The 17,181-nt window shown below is 43.2% G+C and overlaps 1 long non-coding RNA gene across 1 annotated transcript; it reads right to left on the reverse strand.

The window, feature by feature from the left end:
- Window positions 1–13,402: 13,402 nt before the first annotated feature.
- Window positions 13,403–16,348, reverse strand: LOC125508437. The gene is made up of 3 exons (XR_007283468.1): window positions 15,594–16,348; window positions 14,307–15,507; window positions 13,403–13,750 (listed from the first exon to the last, which is right to left on the reverse strand). It is a non-coding gene; the product is annotated as an uncharacterized LOC125508437 (long non-coding RNA).
- Between the last annotated feature and the right edge of the window lie 833 nt (window positions 16,349–17,181).

Genomic DNA, 17,181 nt, shown 5'->3' on the forward strand with positions numbered 1-17,181 from the left:
GCGAAGACCATGTACAACTACTGACACCCGTGGATTTCACCAAGTACCTATACCGACGACCGAGACCCTGTTTTCGACAAGTTCGCGAGTATGACCACTTCCCACGACGACCTTGTACTACTACCGTTGACGAAGAAATGTGCACCGCAAGCATCAAGTTCAACTACTGTCGACCGCGAAGGGTTTGGAGTAATCAAGTACCTCTCCGAAATGAACGTGAATGACTACCGTCGCAAGAACGGGACCGGAAAGTCCAAAGACCCCAAGTACCTTGACACCGATGACATGAACGTCTACGGAAACTCGTGCAACGATAAACATGTACCACTACCGTCGCCGAGATCGCGAGAACCTCTACCCTCGACCCTAGAGCGTGCGAGAACGACTACTTGGACTGTCGTCGCGAGAACGCCTACTTCCCTCTACGAATGAGAACCGTCTACTTTGCACGCCCCGAAGGTATAACCCTGAGACGACGTCCGTGAATGAATGCATGCGATGTTTGAGATGCTTGTGTTTGCACTAAGTCCAATTTGTCACTCGTTTTCCTTGTCGCCAACTCGTGGGACACCCGGAATCCGGGATCACCCCACCATCTTTTGCACGCATCCACACACTTCTCCTTTGCATCGGTATCTCAATCGAGTTACTGGAACCGGAACGTTGCCGTGGCACCGTTTCCGTTATCGTTGCCGTGGCAGCTCCTTTTCTTTCCACCACGGTGAAAAATGCTTCATAATGCTCTTGTCAACTTTTAATAAAAATTGCATAAACTTGATCATGTCATCGGCATCATGATAACAACAATTAAAATGTTTAAATTGTTGTTGCTATAAATTGCTAATGCATATGGGGATTTACCGGATTTGTTGTTTGTTATCCGGCCCCATTTAAATTGTTTAGATGTAGATAATTTTATGTTTCACCTCTTGACATGCTAAAAACATTTAATATTGTTGGGTACATAACCGAGAGAAAACCAAATAATTGATGTGGTGTTCCGTCAATATGCAACCCGTTGCATTTTGAGCTCCATTTAATTTGTAGGATTGCTTGGGCACTTTGCCATGCCATGCATATTAAACCGGGCATGCATCATACTTGGTTGTGCATCGTGCCATGCTTATGTGGTGGTTGTTTATTATGTTGTTTGCTCCTTTCCGGTGTTGCTTCTTCGGGCTAGTTCCAGTAACGTCGTGTTTGTGAGGAACCGTTCGACTACGTCCGTTTGTCTGCTTCATGGACTCGTTCTTCTTCCTTGCGGGGTCTCAGGCAAGATGATCATACCCTCGAAATCACTTCTATCTTTTGCTTGCTAGTTGCTCGCTCTTTTGCTATGCCTATGATGCGATACCTACCACTTGCTTGTCATGCCTCCTATATTGTTGAACCAAGCCTCTAACCCACCTTGTCCTAGCAAACCGTTGATTGGCTATGTTACCGCTTTGCTCAGCCCCTCTTATAGCGTTGTTAGTTGTAGGTGAAGATTGAAGTTTTTGTTCCTTGTTGGAACATGGAGATGTTGTTCCTGGTTGGAACATGTTTACTTTTGGGATATCACAATATATCTTATTTATTAATGCATCTATATACTTGGTAAAGGGTGGAAGGCGGCCTATGCCTGGTGGTTTTGTTCCACTCTTGCCGCCTAGTTTCCGTCATATCGGTGTTATGTTCCCGGTTTGCGTTCCTTACGCGGTTGGGTTATAATGGGAACCCCTTGACAATTCGCCTTGAATATGAATAAAACTCCTCCAGCAAGGCCCAACATTGGTTTTACCATTTGCCACAGCCTTTTCTTTCCCTTGAGTCGGCCGGCTCAAGGGTCATCTTATTTTAACCCCCCGGCCCAGTGCTTCTCTAGTGTTGGTCCAACTGAGCGATGTCCGAGGCTACCAGGCAACTCTGGGCTGGCTAACCCGACGTCTTGCTCATCCGTGTGCCCTGAGAACGAGAATATGTGCAGCTCCTATCGGGATTTGTCGGCACAATCTGGGTGGCTTTGCTGGTCTTGTTTCACCATTGTCGTAAATGTCTTGTAACCCGGGATCCGAGTCTGATCGGGTCTTCCCGCTAGAAGGTCTATTCCTTCGTTGACCGCGAGAGCTTGTCATGGGCTAAGTTGGGACACCCCTGCAGGGATTTGAACTTTCGAAAGCCGTGCCCTCGGTTATGGGCAGATGGGAATTTGTTAATGTCTGGTTGTAGAAAACCTGAAGTTGACCTTAATTAAAATACATCAACCGCGTGTGTTACCGTGATGGTCTCTTTCCGGCGGTGTCCGGGAAGTGAACACGGTGTTGGAGTTATGCTTGACGTAGGTTGTTCTAGGATCACTTCTTGATCATAGTTTCTCGACCGTGCTTTGCCTTCTCTTCTCGCTCTCATTTGCGTATGTTAGCCACCATATATGCTAGTCGCTTGCTGCAGCTCCACCTCATACCTTTTACCTTACCCATAAGCTTAAATAGTCTTGATCGCGAGGGTGCGAGATTGCTGAGTCCCCGTGGCTCACAGATACTTCCAAAACCAGCTTGCAGGTGCCGATGAGACCGTGCAGTTGACGCAACCAAGCTCAGGAGGAGCTCGATGAAGATCTTGTCCTTTGTGGTGTTTTGTTCTAGTTGATCAGTAGTGGAGCCCAGTTGGGGTTGATCGGGGACCTTGTCGTATTTGGGGTTCTTCTTTTATTTTGGTTCCGTAGTCGGACCTTGATTGTATTTGGATGATTTAATGCTTTATTCATGTAATTGTGTGAAGTGGCGATTGTAAGCCAACTATGTAACTTCTTCCCCTATTTTATTACATGGGTTGTGTGAAGATTACCTCACTTGCGACATTGCTTTCAATGCGGTTATGCCTCTAAGTCGTGCTTCGACACGTGGGAGATATAGCCGCATCGAGGGCGTTATAAGTTGGTAATCAGAGCCTTCCCCGACCTTAGGAGCCCCATTGCTTGATCGTTTTAGCAGCCGAGTTGTGTCTAGAAAAATGTTTTGAGTCATTTAGGTATTATATATCGGAGAGTTTAGGAATTCTTTTTACTTCCCAGTCTCCTCATCGCTCTGGTAAGGCATCCTGACATAGAGTTTTGACTCTTCTCTTCTCAAATTTCACTAAAAAAAATTTAGGATCACGCGGGTATCTTGGAATCGTTCCGATGGTTTTGTGACGAGAACATTGTCTTGGTGCCTCCTGTCAGGGGTTTTGTGGAAGTGTCCCGGGGAGTTGAGCTCTGAGGTGTTGTCGTCATAATTTTATCGTTGCAGTTCTGGAATACCTGAGTTTAGTACGCCAACATCGAAAATCTATTTTATGCAGTTCGTTGGTGAGATAACCTCGACGCCACCCAGTACTAGGGCGGGAGTTCGGGAGTATTGCCATAACTTGTATAACGGATGCTTTTCGAAAGTTGAGGTAGATGATTTCCGAAGGTTTCTTGGTTATGTGTTGAAGGATGGATATAGCTGGATGTAGGATTTGCTAGTTTGGGTGAGATATTATGCTTCCCCTGTATCCCCGACACCTGATTGCATAACCGGAAAATTTCGGGAGTTTCATAAGTGGGAATTCTAGTAGCTCTTAGGATATCTTTCCAACAGATGTATGATATGAAATTGGGGTTCGACGTCTAGTGGTCCGCCTATTCACGGTCGGTTTTACAGTGGTCTCGTTGTGTCTTAAAGAGTCCTTGGCTATGCCGACTCGGGGATGCTTCGTATGTCATGTGCACTGCCTTGTACATGATGGTGCTGTACGATCGAGCCCGTGTAGGCCCCACCACGAAAACTTCGGACGAAATCTCTATCATATGTTTGTTCTGGCTTATTCTGCAAGCCAATCCTTGTTTTGTTTTGAGTTGTGGTATTCGAGTTGCTTCGAAGTCAAATGTTGATTCCATACCTTTTCCAAGTGGTGTTCTCATATTCCTATGTGAATACTAATCCTTCTCGGTCATCGAGTTTGTCATTTCAATTTCTTTTAACCGGTGTGTTTTCTCTTCAAGTGGATCCGATCATTTCAACATCAGTAAGATCAATGATCAGTTCTTCTCAACGGTGTTCGTTTCATCCATCCCAAGTTGCCTTTGTTTTTTCCCGCCCTCCCTCCATTGTTTTTCTTCAACGACTCAGATTTATTAATCAAGTATCCATTTTATTGATGAGAAATCTCTCCATTCTTTTCCATCAGTATTCTTATCCGGTGATTTTCATGAAGATGCTAACGGAGCTTCTAGTTCATCATTCTTTGTTCTCTTTTATCCGATGAATTCAATTCAAACTTTGCCAATTATATCCTTTCCTCGTTGCAAATACCTTCTCATGCCGGTGCACCTCATATTCAGTCATTTCTCGCTATTCAATTGTTCCGGAGTGCTCAAGAAATCCCGAAGATTCGTTCTTACACTCTGCTTTCGTTCAAGCTCTTTCAAGGATGTTATCTCATTCAAGCCATTTAAATTCAACCGGTGCAATCTCTCTTTGAAATCGTTCTACGGTGTTGTTCTCGTCATTCTCGGATTTGAAGACCAAAGAGGAGTTCCTCTTAAATCCTTACCCGTTCTTCCAAAGACCCATGGTTCTAATTTGTTGCCATCCTCTCATAATTGTTTTCGATTGTGAGAATTCTTTTCACCTATCCGGAGCAATTCAAGATTCTTTTCAAGTTGATTCTCTGGAGCCCATCATCTCAGAATTTATTCATTCTCAGCTTTCAGCTATGGTTCTCCAAATCTTACCGGTGCTTCGTTCAAGTGATCTCTAATCAGTTCGTGATCCCTTCGTTCTCATGTTTCTAGTTTCTCTCGAGCATCTTCGTTCATTTGCAAATTCTTCCCGGTGTTTCTTTATCTTTTCTTCATCCATTTTAAATTCTTACGGTGGTTCATTCAAGATCTCTCTTCCTTGGTTAGCATATCAATCCATTCGTGCTTTCCAAATTCTACCGGTGGATCGTTGAAGACCTTCTCAAGTTGAGCTATATCTATCTTCATCCTTGCTACGAGAATAAGTAGTATGCCAAATCCGTGGATTGTCATCAATTTAAATCGGTGAAGGATAAGCATAACATAATTCTTATTCTTGTCCATCCAAATGATTAATTCCTTATTCCGAAGGTTCATTGAAAAAATTCTCGGTTTCTTTGTTTCAGCTTCTATTTTTCCCGGAGTTCCAACCTTTTTCAATTACTTCACCACGGAGATTCATTTAAATCGGTACAAGGATTCACCTTGTGTTTTCAACTTCTCTTTTCTTCCGTTTGTTCATTCTTTCGTTTACCGGAGTTCTTCATGGAGGTTCTACATGATGGTTCATCAAAGAAATAATTCCTTCTCCAAGTGTTCATTGAGATTCTTTTCAAAGGAGCTCAAGCTTTCTTCATCTTGCTATCCGGAGTGCAATTCTTTCTTCCATATTATTGGAGGTGGTATTATATCATTCTTGATAATTGAGTTCATGTTTTCATGATTCACATGTTGTCAAGAATGAGATATTTTAAATCCATCAATCTCGTCATTGGAGTTATCTTGGGTTATATTTCACCTAAAGCCTTCCCTAAGGATTGTTGCTATAATGGTGCTCATATATGATCCAAGTTCTTCATCTACCCTCCCAGTGAAATAAGCTTCTCGTCCCCTTTGTTCATGCCAATCCAATTCTTCTTCCCGTGAGTGGCAGGTTGTCACCTCCTAATTTTTGAGATGTATTCCATAAGACCATATCAAGATTATTCTTTTCATTGTTGGTTTTCCAACAACTCCGTTCTAGCATTTGTTGTAAGCGTGCTCCCTTGAGATCTTGTTTCCCTTCGTTCATCCCATTCCATTCTTACTTTTGTTCCGGAGGCTTTGTGATGTTGCTCTCTTCAACCCATCTTTCCGTTTTGTCAGGATCATGTTCTTTTCTTGGTTTATCCATTTAATCGGAGTGTTGTGTCCTTTTTCCTCAAGTTCTTTTCGCCTTATCAAGTCTTGCATCTTTTCTCAACCGGAGTGCTGTTCGAATTTGGTCTTCCTTGATCCCCTTCCTTAACCGGCGTGTTCTCAATATATATCTTCCCTTCAACCTCAAGGTTTTCGCAATGTTCTTTGTCCCTCTTTTCTAACGGAGTGTTTTCGACCTTGTTCACCTTCGTTGTATTCTTTTCTTGAATTTGTGTAACCTTTTCAAGGTTCTTTGGTTTCACTCGTTTGTCAAAGAAGCAACTTAGTCTTACCTCTTCTCTTTCTCTTCCGTTGTTCCTCCGGTGCCATTCTAGATCTCGGGACGAGATCCTCTCGTAGTAGTGGAGTGTTGTGACGCCCCAAGACCGGAGCTTCAGATGCCTTCCAGGGTTTCCGGGTTTCGTTGTGTGATTTGTTTCGTCTGTTGCTTTCATCTTTGCATCATGTGCATTTCATCATGTCATCATGCAACCCGTTTTAAAACTCAACTAAATGAATTGCATGGATCTTCGGTCCATTTAAATCGAGGGAATTCACATGGTGATTCTCTTTAAAACATATCCTCCCAATAGTAGGGAGATATATTAAATATTTCATTAATGTGGAATTACCTTGACACACTTGCAAAATAATTCCCCATGCCTTTGTCCCATGCATCATCTCCTTCTCCTTTCCTTCTATTTCCTTTTTTTGCAAGTGCCATTTTCCCCTTCTCTATTAATGTTCATTATTTTCCTATAAATTCTCGACCATGCCTTCAACCTCTCTACCAAATTTCATCTCTTTTGACGTTGTTTTGGTTGGGTTCAAAATTGCATCAAGTTTGAAGTTAATTTAAACTTGGTTTAATTTTCTTACCCTTAAAAATGCCCTAAGCAATTTATTCAAATATTACTTAAATCCTGGACCCCATAGCTTTTTACCTCCTTGTCAGAAACCTCCCTTAGATACCTGCTCTTTTCTTTTTATTTTGCTATCTGAGGTTTTTTTTAAAGAGAGAGAGAGGGAAGGAGTGAGGAGCCCAGCCAGGCCTTTTCCCTGTAGCGCCGGCCCATTCGGCCCAAGGCCAAGGCCCAGCGCCGCACTCTGTCTTAACCCTAGCCCGATTCCCCGATCCAATCTCTCCCTCTCGTTCCTCCCCAGCACGCCAACTGCCCTGTCCTCTGCTCGACCCCTCTCTCCTCTTTTTCCCTGCTGCGCCGCCAGGGACGGGCGCAGTCGGCGCTCCCGATCGACCGTCCGCGTCCTCCTCCGCCTTCGATCCGGTGCCGCCGGAGGCCACCAGCGCCGCACCGTTGCATCCTTGCTGCACGCCGCGCCCCTGCCTCCTCGACCTTCCTGGAGCACCAGTTGACGCCGGCGCCCGCCTTCCTCCGCCTCGCGGTCCTGTCCTCCAACCGCGCCAAGCCCCGCCACCGGCCTGCTACCTCGCCTCCCCAACCCGAGCTGGCCCGGATCTGGCCATCTTCGACACCTTGAGTCGCTGGCCATGGACGCCTCTGCTCCATCGCCGGACGGCTGCTTCTCCGCGCGCCTCTGTTCGTCGTCGTGACAGTCACCGTGAGCCCGCGTTGACTTCCCCTGCTCCACCACCATCAGCGCCCGGCAGCACCTCCTCTGTCCGTGAGTCATGTTGTTGCTGCTCGTTTTGCCGCTGCCATGGCCTCTCACTTGTAGCCCCTCGCCAAGCATGCTACGTGATGCTGCCCCTTTTGTCGTTGCCAAGGCCATTGAATCCAGGGACACAAGACCGTCTCGGTGGATTCCTTTCGACAAGTACCACGACGACCGTCGAGACCGCCAAGTTCCACTACCGATGAATGTTTTGGAATCGCCAAGTCAGACTACAACGCGAAGACCATGTACAACTACTGACACCCATGGATTTCACCAAGTACCTATACTGACGACCGAGACCATGTTTTCGACAAGTTCGTGAGTACGACCACTTCCCACGACGACCTTGTACTACTACCGTTGACGAAGAAATGTGCACCACAAGCATCAAGTTCAACTACCATCGACCGCGAAGGGTTTGGAGTAATCAAGTACCTCTCTGAAATGAACGTGAATGACTACCGTCGCAAGAACGGGACCGGAAAGTCCGAAGACCCCAAGTACCTCGACACCGATGACATGAACGTCTACGGAAACTCGTGCAACAATAAACATGTACCACTACCGTCGCCGAGATCGCGAGAACCTCTACCCTCGACCCTAGAGCGTGCGAGAACGACTACTTCGACTACCGTCGTGTGAACCACTACTTCCCTCGACGTCCGAGAACGTCTACTTCCACTACTTCCTCTACACCGACTCGAACCCCTCCGAAAATGCACGCTTCGAAGGTATAACCCCAAGACCACCGTCGACCCGTGGGAACCCGGTTACCGGGATCACCCCACCATCTTTTGCACGCTCCCGCCACACTTTCTTTTGCTCCGACGTTCTCAATGAGTTGTCGGAACCGGAACGTTGTAGTGGCACCGTTTCGTTATCGTCGCCGTGGCACCCCTTTCTTTCTACTACGGTGAAAATGCTTCATAATGCTCTTGTCAACTTTTAATATAAAATTGCATAAACTTGATCATGTCATCCGCATCATGTTAACAACATTAAGATGGTTTAAATTGTTGTTTGCGTCAATTTACTAATGCATATGGGGATTTACCGGATTTGTTGTTTGCTATATCCGGCCCCATTTAAATTGTTTAGATAGATAATCCCTTTATGTTTCACCTCTTGACATGCTTAAAAACATTTAATATTGTTGGGTACATAACCGAGAGAGAACCAAATAATTGATGTGGTGTTCCGTCAATATGCAACCCGTTGCATATTGAGCTCCATTTAATTTGTAGGATTGCTTGCGCACTTTGCCATGCCATGCATATTAAACCGGGCATGCATCATACTTGGTTGTGCATCGTGCCATGCTTATGTGGTGGTTGTTTATTATGTTGTTTGCTCCTTTCCGGTGTTGCTTCTTCGGGCTAGTTCCGGTAACGTCGTGTTTGTGAGGAACCGTTCGACTACGTCCGTTTGTCTGCTTCATGGACTCGTTCTTCTTCCTTGCGGGATCTCAGGCAAGATGATCATACCCTCGAAATCACTTCTATCTTTTCTTGCTTGTTTCTCGCTCTTTTGCTATGCCTATGCTGTGATACCTACCACTTGCTTGTCATGCCTCCTATATTGTTGAACCAAGCCTCTAACCCACCTTGTCCTAGCAAACCGTTGATTGGCTATGTTACCGCTTTGCTCAGCCCCTCTTATAGCGTTGTTAGTTGTAGGTGAAGATTGAAGTTTTGTTCCTTGTTGGAACATGGAGATGTTGTTCCTGGTTGGAATATGTTTACTTGTTGGGATATCACAATATATCTTATTTAATTAATGCATCTATATACTTGGTAAAGGGTGGAAGGCTCGGCCTTATGTTCCACTCTTGCCGCCCTAGTTTCCGTCATATCGGTGTTATATGTTCCTTGGATTTTGCGTTCCTTCACGCGGTTGGGTTATAATGGGAACCCCTTGACAATTCGCCTTGAATAAAACTCTCAGCAAGGCCAACATTGGGTTACCATTTGCCACCTAGCCTTTTCTTTCCCTTGAGTCGGCCGGCTCAAGGGTCATCTTATTTTAACCCCCGGGCCAGGTGCTTCCTAAGTGTTGGTCCAACTGAGCCGATGGTCGAGGGCTACCTAGGGGCAACTCTGGGCTGGGCTTACCCGACGTCTTGCTCATCCGGTTGTGCCCTGAGAACGAGATATTGTGCAAGCTCCTATCGGGATTTGTCGGCACATCTGGGTGGCTTTGCTGGTCTTGTTTCAACCATTGTCGAAATGTCTTGTAACCGGGATTCGAGTCTGGATCGGGTCTTCCCGCTAGAAAGGTCTATTTCTTCGTACCGGCGAGAGCTTGTCATGGGCTAAGTTGGGACTCCCCTGCAGGGATTTGAACTTTCGAAAGCCGTGCCCGCGGTTATGGGCAGATGGGAATTTGTTAATGTCCGGTTGTAGAAAACCTGAAGTTGACCTTAATTAAAATACATCAACCGCGTGTGTTACCGTGATGGTCTCTTTCCGGCGGTGTCCGGGAAGTGAACACGGTGTTGGAGTTATGCTTGACGTAGGTTGTTCTAGGATCACTTCTTGATCATAGTTTCTCGACCGTGCTTTGCCTTCTCTTCTCGCTCTCATTTGCGTATGTTAGCCACCATATATGCTAGTCGCTTGCTGCAGCTCCACCTCATACCTTTTACCTTACCCATAAGCTTAAATAGTCTTGATCGCGAGGGTGCGAGATTGCTGAGTCCCCGTGGCTCACAGATACTTCCAAAACCAGCTTGCAGGTGCCGATGAGACCGTGCAGTTGACGCAACCAAGCTCAGGAGGAGCTTGATGAAGATCTTGTCCTTTGTGGTGTTTCGTTCTAGTTGATCAGTAGTGGAGCCTAGTTGGGGTTGATCGGGGACCTTGTTGCATTTGGGGTTCTTCTTTTATTTTGGTTCCATAGTCGGACCTTGATTGTATTTGGATGATGTAATGCTTTATTCATATAATTGTGTGAAGTGGCGATTGTAAGCCAACTATGTAACTTCTTCCCCTATTTTATTACATGGGTTGTGTGAAGATTACCTCACTTGCGACATTGATTTCAATGCGGTTATGCCTCTAAGTCGTGCTTCGACGCGTGGGAGATATAGCCACATCGAGGGCATTATACCGGCGCCCCCGGGCGCTTCCCAGCGCGCCGGGTTCGGTCTGGGTCCACCAGCGCCAGTTTCGGCTCAAACCGGCGAAAAACGGCCACCTGAGGACGTGACTGGGCCAATTTTTGAGCGCCGGCGCTAAAAAATCGTCTGGAAAGGGCCTGTTGGGGCGCGGCTGGAGATGCTCTCACTTCCCGGTGAAGATGGGCTCTTTCCCATGCATCTATTTGTACATGATCGGAGTCATTGAAGTACTGTTTGTGTCCAATCTTTACAGATTGTAGGTGGATTGGAGGAAGAACACGAAAGGAAACTTGAAGACAACTAGCACAAATCAACGCATGTACATGCAATAAAAGATACATATGGATAGATCCTTGATCCAAAATCATACAAGGAGGGAGATGAAACAAGATAGAGTTCTTCATCAAGTCCTAAGACAAAGATGGCTTGAATTCCATCCCGTCAAAGAAAAGATGGCTTGAATTTCATGAAGGAATCTTTCCCACAATTGAAGGTCTTGCTACTCCTATGGAGTCATTTCCTCAAGAGAAGCTCCTCATCTCTATGAGAGGAGCCATCTGCATGAAGGAGTAATCCCACGAGGGGGAGTATATAGCCACAAACTAGCACTTTTGCAGCTAGGTTTGCCAAAAACCACCACGCTTTGTGACTGGTGATAAAAGAACTACCACTTTGGGGTTAATTTTCGCAAATAATTACCGACTTGTACTATTTACCGTTTGGACTGGAACTAATCACAATTATGACATGGATGACCCACCCATCAGGGATGCCGTGGCAGAAAAGTCGTTAGTAGTCCGATAGAGTTTCAACGTCCAGGGAGAAGAACCGCGAGAAAACCTAGCGATGCTTCTCGTCTAATTAGGAGTCTAATTCTATTAGACAAAATAGACCGAGATTAGAGCCCGTCTAGTTAGGAGCCTGAACACTTAAGTCAATTAGACCGGGAGAGTGTGGAGCTATGCGAGAGAGAGGGGCCCTTAGATTTGATGTGGAGGCCTCCACATCTGGGCTATTCTGTTTCGCGTAACAGAATATTATTCGGTTACTATTGTTGAATTGTTGAATTCGAGCGGTTGAACTCATGAATTCGAGCGTCTGAACTGATACTTTCATTTTCGTTGAAAATCGTCTTCTTTAGTTCCAAAAAGATTTTGCAATTTATTTTCGTCGGAACGGGGCATGTAATATATCGTTGGAAAGCTCTTAACATCTACATTACAAGTATGTTGAATGTTTTTGTAAAATCAATGGTTTAAGAGCAGTTTTGAAAAAATCATTTTTTTTCAAAACCGAAAATGCGAACCGTATTTTGGACTTAGTTTTCAAACGGTTTGTCGGAATTGAGCAAATAAGATGGCGTTGGAAAGCTGGTGAAAACCCGCTTCTTCCATATATCTAATGTTTTCAGATTTTATATGATTTAAAAGTAATTTAAAAATGGTGAATTCTAGATGAATTGTATTTTTGCAATTTTTTTGCAAACGGTTTGTCGGATTGATGTAAATGATACGACGCTGGAAAGCTATGGAAAATGCGCAACTATTTCATATGAGAAGTTTTTTCTAATTCCTTACGATTTTAATACAAATTCAAATACGGTCAAATTTGATTTCGAACACGATTTTTTTTAAGTTTGTCGAAATGGGGCAAATAATATACCGTTGGAAAGCTATCGAAAACGCGGAACTTAGTCATGTTGAACATTTTCTCAAATTTGCAGCTGCTTAAGAGTAATTTTGGATACGGCAAGACATATTTTTGTTGTTTTTCCGTCTAAAAAATAGAGTACTCGTACTGATTTATATGTTTGTTTGTACTGAGCTATTTTTCATAGAGTATTTTGAATACGGTGAGACCGTTCGTGTTTTTTTTCGTTTCAAAAATAGAGTACCCAAACTGATCTCTACATGGATTTGTACAGACCATGTTTTCACGGACCAAAGCATTTTTTTTATAAAACATGCTTTCTTTTTTCTAACCGTCATATTGTATTCATTGAACCTCCCAATGGCCTCGGTTGAACTATTAGGTTTTTTTTCTGACTATATTGAACCGGTGCAATGCCTTGCAATACTATTTAAATATTTTTTATAGAAGGAAACATTGTTATGGGGTGTGTGTATACATTGCTTTTTTACTTTGCAACCCCTTGAATCGACGCATGTTAATGAGAGAACTGATGTTGTTTTGCAAGGTGGACTTTCAATATAACTAGCAACAAGTTGGCACCATGTTCACTACAACAGCCCTTTCATGAAAATTGTCATGGTAGAAAATTGTCCACTACAGCAGCCCTTCCAGGAGTAGCATATACATTTTGTATGTTTACATTGCCATGCATAGAAGGTATACTGCAATAGCTATGCAATAGGAAGCAAACTTTCACCAAAAAAACTGAGAACAAAATGCTTGATGTGCAAATTCCATTAGGTACCAAACAACAGTTCTCCAACAATGCAGTCCAAGAGTCCATAGAGCATTTTGTTCAAGATTTTGTATATGCACTTGATTTTATATATGAGAACAAAATGCTTCAAGTCCAGAAAGTACAGAAAGTTCATAGAGTATATCTCTTAGTTCAAAACACACACTATAATGCTAGAGAGTATATCTCTTAGTTCAAAACACACACTATAATGCTAGAACTACCAAGAGTTATCCAACAATACTTTATGAACAGGTCTAGGAGTTCATCGAGTTCTTAGTCCAGGAATACTTTATGAACATGTCCAGGAGTTCATAGAGTTCTTAGTTCAAAGTTTGGTACCTAATGGTACCAAACAGTAGTACTGAGGCCAATAAAGCATTGGAGTTGTTCAGAAGCAGCCTGGGCACAAGTCCAGAAAAGTTTATACAATATATGCCTCATTTTTTAAATACTATCACAAAAATCGGACATAACTGGACGTAGGGACTTGCTTCAACCATAACTTCTATGTTGTCTCCTTTATTTATCAAACGAACAGACTGATTGTACATAGGATTTCGTTGGAAATAAACCGGCATGCCCTCCAGTCTGCGAGCGGGTTGGACTAGCTCCTAGGGGCCCATTCGGCGCCAATTGCTCCCTGCATTTAATCATAACAAGTCATGAGTTTCCATAACAAGTACAAACACATTCTAAGTGACTTGCACAATCAGTTTCATATTTGTGTAACCAAGCAAGTTCATGTTTAGTAACATTAGAAGTTCCCAAAGAAACCTAAAAAGATTTCTGTACTTTGAAATACTTCATTTTTACTTCCCAGATACTTCATTTGTTTTGAAATATGAACTTCTACATTTATTTCCTTAGAACTTGTTATCTTTTCCCTATGAATTCCATGGGTTTTTTGTGTTTCAGTATTTTTTGTTTATCTTGTTTTCTATTTTTCTATGAACTTATAGGGCTATACATGTTGAACTCATAGACCAGCGATGCTCGGAGGCAGGGGTAGGCGGCGGCGCGCTGAACTACGCTGAACATTTTTTCTGCACTAGATAGTGTGTCGACATGCTGCCAAGGTCCCACACATGTTTTGCTAGAACAAGTTGAACTGAATATCTTTCATTTTGAACATTGAAAGAAGCTACAACTTCTGTTGTCCAAATGTGTACATAATTTTAAGTTTTCCAAGCACATACCTTATGTTCTTGTTTGTTGACGGGCACGCCGCCCCTACTCCCACAGACTGTGGCACCGGCGAAGTGGAGTTGAAGGAGCGAGGATCACCTTGCTTCCCATTCAATTGAGGATTCATGCGACACTTGCTTCCCATTTTCATCAGTAATAGTACTAGTATGACTCAACAATAATTTCAGAATTGTAGATGGCATCCTTGTCAGTACGACTCATCAGTACTAGTGCTCTTTTTTCCAAAAAATTGTGTGTTAGAATACAAGCATTTTTCCCTATATGGATGTTACTTTTAACATTAAGAATAGTACTGATCAGTAATAGTATTGTGTAAGTCGTACTGATAAGTACTGCTACTTGTCGTACTGGTGAGCACTAGTACTGATCTAGCTAACACATAATTATTTTTCAATGCATTGTAGGCAAGAACGAATCCAGGTCAGAACTGATGCGATTTATTCCATCAAACTACTATGGAAGTTTCTGTTATGTTTTAAACACACAATTATTGAATTGTTTCCTTCCTTTTCATTATGAATTGATGGCATACTACATGTTGAACTGCTACACGAGGAAAATTCAGAAATACATAACAATGGTGTACTTCAAATATGTGCTTTTTCAGGAACAAAACTTTCTGAACCTTCTATACGAAAGAACTTGAACATCAGTCCAAACAGATTTGAAGTTGAACAATCATTTCCCTCACCGAGTGTTAAGGAAAACGAAAACCAGAGATGGCAGCCCATGTGCAGCACGGTGATCCTAGCAATTAAAGTCTCGCAAGTTAAAGAAAATGCTACATGGGCACCACATCATCTTTGATCCCTAAAATTGATGCTATCTAACATCCAGAGTTTTCACGAGTAAAAACGCCACAACGACATTGATTACCAACAATGATACTGTCCACATCTAAGATTCAGTGTTTATATATACAACACTAGAACAAGTTAGTTAGATCGATCATAGTTCATAGATCCATGTAGGAACAGGCGTGTGCTGCTGCCAGCTTTTCCAATCATAGGACAACCGCATGCTAAGAAGTATATTTTCCTAGGAATGTGTGGGAAACAGGCAACATACATGAACTTTGGTGTGGATTGGTAGTTGAATTTGCTGCCCACGCACACTAACACCAGCGCACAAGCCGTGTTGGCTACCAGGGGAGCCAGGATGGATCTGGTCAGAGATGGGGGCGGCGAGCGCCTGCATTTTTAGCAATGACAATAAATTTACTTGTACTTCAGAGAAACAACAAACTCATACACGAACTGACAATGACAGGAACCAACTTGAGCCACCGTATATGTGCTACCGAGTGTAGTTCTGGACACCCCCGAACATCAAGCATCAAACCATCCCTGAACATCAAGCACTGAATAATCGCTGAACTTATTTTGGGAAACATATATTTTCCTGAACTGAACCATCATCTTTATATTGAACTTCTCTATCTACACAATGGAATAGTATTTATTATATCTTGTCAAGAAATCTCAAATTAAAATTTGAACTTCTAGATCAAACATGCACATGAAACAGACAACACTTTCACATAACTACTATGTTTACTTGCCCGCATGCTTCTACAGTCATGGAAAATACAAGTCTACCTGCACAACTAGTTGCAGAATTTACACGACTCGAAGGTTTTCTCTAGATGCTAATTGATCCTCTCGACAAGGAATTTAATGACACGGATGCTCTTTTTTCTGCGGGGACTCACACAATAGCATTCAATTCATACAAAATTCACTTAGGTTATTGAACTTCAGAATTATATTCGTAGACAATGGTTTCAAAATAGTTACCTTGGATAGTGAAAGCACAAGTGCTCCCTGAGTGGTTTTGGTAATTAATGTCAACATATCTCTTGTTGGACTAATGTTTTTCATCTAGTATATTTCAGACAAGTTCAACAAATGGAGTGGCGTGGACAAGAGGATATGGAACCTTTTCAAGATGCTAAGGACAAAGGATTTGCTTAAGCTCAAAAGCTCAAGAGTCTACATTTTACTTTTAGTGATCCAAGATCACATTGAGTCCATAAGAAATCCAATACTATTAAAAGGGGATGAGGTGTTGCTTAATGGCTTGCTTGCTCAAAATGCTTAGTGATATGCTCCAAAACCCTCAACCACTTTCCCATATCCACATATGTCCCAAACCAAAAAGTCAAACTCGGCCCCACCGAAACTTTCTATTTGGCGCCACCGAGTTGTCTTGACATAGCCACTGCCACAAACCCTAATCGATTCGGTCTCATTGATGGGATCTCGGTCTCACCGAGATGGGCTTGCAAACTCTCTGTCGCCTATTACAATAATTTTGGTCTCACCGTGATATGCAATCGGTCTCACTGAGTTTGCTTAACCAACTCTCTGTTTCGCTTATTACAAAAATCGGTCCCACCGAGTTTGTGTAATTGGTCGAACCAAGATGAGGTTTTACCCTAACCCTAGCACATCGGTCCCACCGAGTTGATCATGTCGTTCCCACCGAAATACCTAATAGTCACATTATGAACCAAATCGGTCCGACCGAGTTTTCTGATTCGGTCCCACCGAGTTTGGTGATTTGTGTGTAACTGTTAGATTTTGTGTGAAGGCTATAAATACCCCTCCACCCACTCTTCATTCATCAGGAGAGCCATCAGAACATGTGTACACTTCCAGCATACATTTTCTGAGAGAGAACCACCTACTCATGTGTTGAGGTCAAGATAATCCCTCCAACCACATAAATCTTGATCTCTAACCTTCTCCAACTTGCTTTCCACTCAAATCATCTTTCCACCAAATCCAAATCTATGAGAGAGAGTTGAGTGTTGGGGAGACTATCATTTGAAGCACAAGAGCAATGAGTTCATCATCAACACAC

This window comes from Triticum urartu, chromosome 5, assembly GCF_003073215.2.
Source record: "Triticum urartu cultivar G1812 chromosome 5, Tu2.1, whole genome shotgun sequence".
Lineage (NCBI taxonomy): Eukaryota > Viridiplantae > Streptophyta > Magnoliopsida > Poales > Poaceae > Triticum > Triticum urartu.